This window comes from Macaca thibetana, chromosome 11 (assembly GCF_024542745.1).
Source record: "Macaca thibetana thibetana isolate TM-01 chromosome 11, ASM2454274v1, whole genome shotgun sequence".
Classification (NCBI taxonomy): Eukaryota; Metazoa; Chordata; class Mammalia; order Primates; family Cercopithecidae; genus Macaca; species Macaca thibetana.
In genome coordinates, this window is record NC_065588.1 from 2,261,202 (window position 1) to 2,263,057 (window position 1,856).

General features: G+C 65.0%; 1 long non-coding RNA gene across 2 annotated transcripts in view; it reads left to right on the forward strand.

Annotated features, from left to right (window-relative positions):
• LOC126930263 (uncharacterized) overlaps positions 1-1,181 on the forward strand; it is a 28,279-nt gene extending 27,098 nt beyond the window's left edge. Inside the window, exons 2-3 of one of the 2 annotated variants that reach the window (XR_007717542.1) lie at positions 514-972; positions 1,069-1,181. This is a non-coding gene — a long non-coding RNA (uncharacterized LOC126930263). The remainder of the gene's footprint in view (positions 1-513; positions 973-1,068) is intronic. The other variant, XR_007717543.1, reaches the window with a different exon arrangement.
• The last annotated feature ends 675 nt before the right edge of the window (positions 1,182-1,856 follow it).

The window sequence follows — 1,856 nt, forward strand, 5'->3', positions numbered from 1 at the left end:
GTAGAGGGAGGAGCACCACGCTGTGAGGAGGCTGTAGAGGGAGGAGCACCACGCTGTGAGGAGGGTGTAGAGGGAGGAGCACCACGCTGTGAGGAGGCTGTAGAGGGAGGAGCACCACGCTGTGAGGAGGCTGTAGAGGGAGGAGCACCACGGGCGAGGAGGCTGTAGAGGGAGGAGCACCACGGGTGAGGAGGCTGTAGAGGGAGGAGCACCACGGGCGAGGAGGCTGTAGAGGGAGGAGCACCACGCTGTGAGGAGGCTGTAGAGGAGGAGCACCACGGGCGAGGAGGCTGTAGAGGGAGGAGCACCACGCTGTGAGGAGGCTGTAGAGGGAGGAGCACCACGGGCGAGGAGGCTGTAGAGGGAGGAGCACCACGCTGTGAGGAGGCTGTAGAGGAGCACCACGGGCGAGGAGGCTGTAGAGGGAGGAGCACCACGGGCGAGGAGGCTGTAGAGGGAGGAGCACCACGCTGTGAGGAGGCTGTAGAGAGAGGAGCACCACGCTGTGAGGAGGCTGTAGAGAGAGGAGCACCACGGGCGAGGAGGCTGTAGAGGGAGGAGCACCACGCTGTGAGGAGGCTGTAGAGAGAGGAGCACCACGGGCGAGGAGGCTGTAGAGGGAGGAGCACCACGGGCGAGGAGGCTGTAGAGGGAGGAGCACCACGCTGTGAGGAGGCTGTAGAGGGAGGAGCACCACGCTGTGAGGAGGCTGTAGAGGGAGGAGCACCACGCTGTGAGGAGGCTGTAGAGGGAGGAGCACCACGCTGTGAGGAGGCTGGAGAGGGAGGAGCACCACGCTGTGAGGAGGCTGTAGAGGGAGGAGCACCACGGGCGAGGAGGCTGTAGAGGGAGGAGCACCACGCTGTGAGGAGGCTGTAGAGGGAGGAGCACCACGCTGTGAGGAGGCTGTAGAGGGAGGAGCACCACGGGCGAGGAGGCTGTAGAGGGAGGAGCACCACGGGCGAGGAGGCTGTAGAGGGAGGAGCACCACGCTGTGAGGAGGCTGTAGAGGGAGGAGCACCACGCTGTGAGGAGGCTGTAGAGAGAGGAGCACCACGCTGTGAGGAGGCTGTAGAGAGAGGAGCACCACGGGCGAGGAGGCTGTAGAGGGAGGAGCACCACGGGCGAGGAGGCTGTAGAGGGAGGAGCACCACGGGCGAGGAGGCTGTAGAGGGAGGAGCACCACGCTGTGAGGAGGCTGTAGAGAGAGGAGCACCACGCTGTGAGGAGGCTGTAGAGGGAGGAGCACCACGGGCGAGGAGGCTGTAGAGAGAGGAGCACCACGCTGTGAGGAGGCTGTAGAGGGAGGAGCACCACGGGCGAGGAGGCTGTAGAGGGAGGAGCACCACGCTGTGAGGAGGCTGTAGAGGGAGGAGCACACCACGGGCGAGGAGGCTGTAGAGGGAGGAGCACCACGCTGTGAGGAGGCTGTAGAGGGAGGAGCACCACGCTGTGAGGAGGCTGTAGAGGGAGGAGCACCACGCTGTGAGGAGGCTGTAGAGGGAGGAGCACCACGCTGTGAGGAGGCTGTAGAGGGAGGAGCACCACGCTGTGAGGAGGCTGTAGAGGGAGGAGCACCACGCTGTGAGGAGGCTGTAGAGGGAGGAGCACCACGCTGTGAGGAGGCTGTAGAGGGAGGAGCACCACGGGCGAGGAGGCTGTAGAGGGAGGAGCACCACGCTGTGAGGAGGCTGTAGAGGGAGGAGCACCACGCTGTGAGGAGGCTGTAGAGGGAGGAGCACCACGCTGTGAGGAGGCTGTAGAGGGAGGAGCACCACGCTGTGAGGAGGCTGTAGAGGGAGGAGCACCACGCTGTGAGGAGGCTGTAGAGGGAGGAGCACCACGCTGTGAGGAGG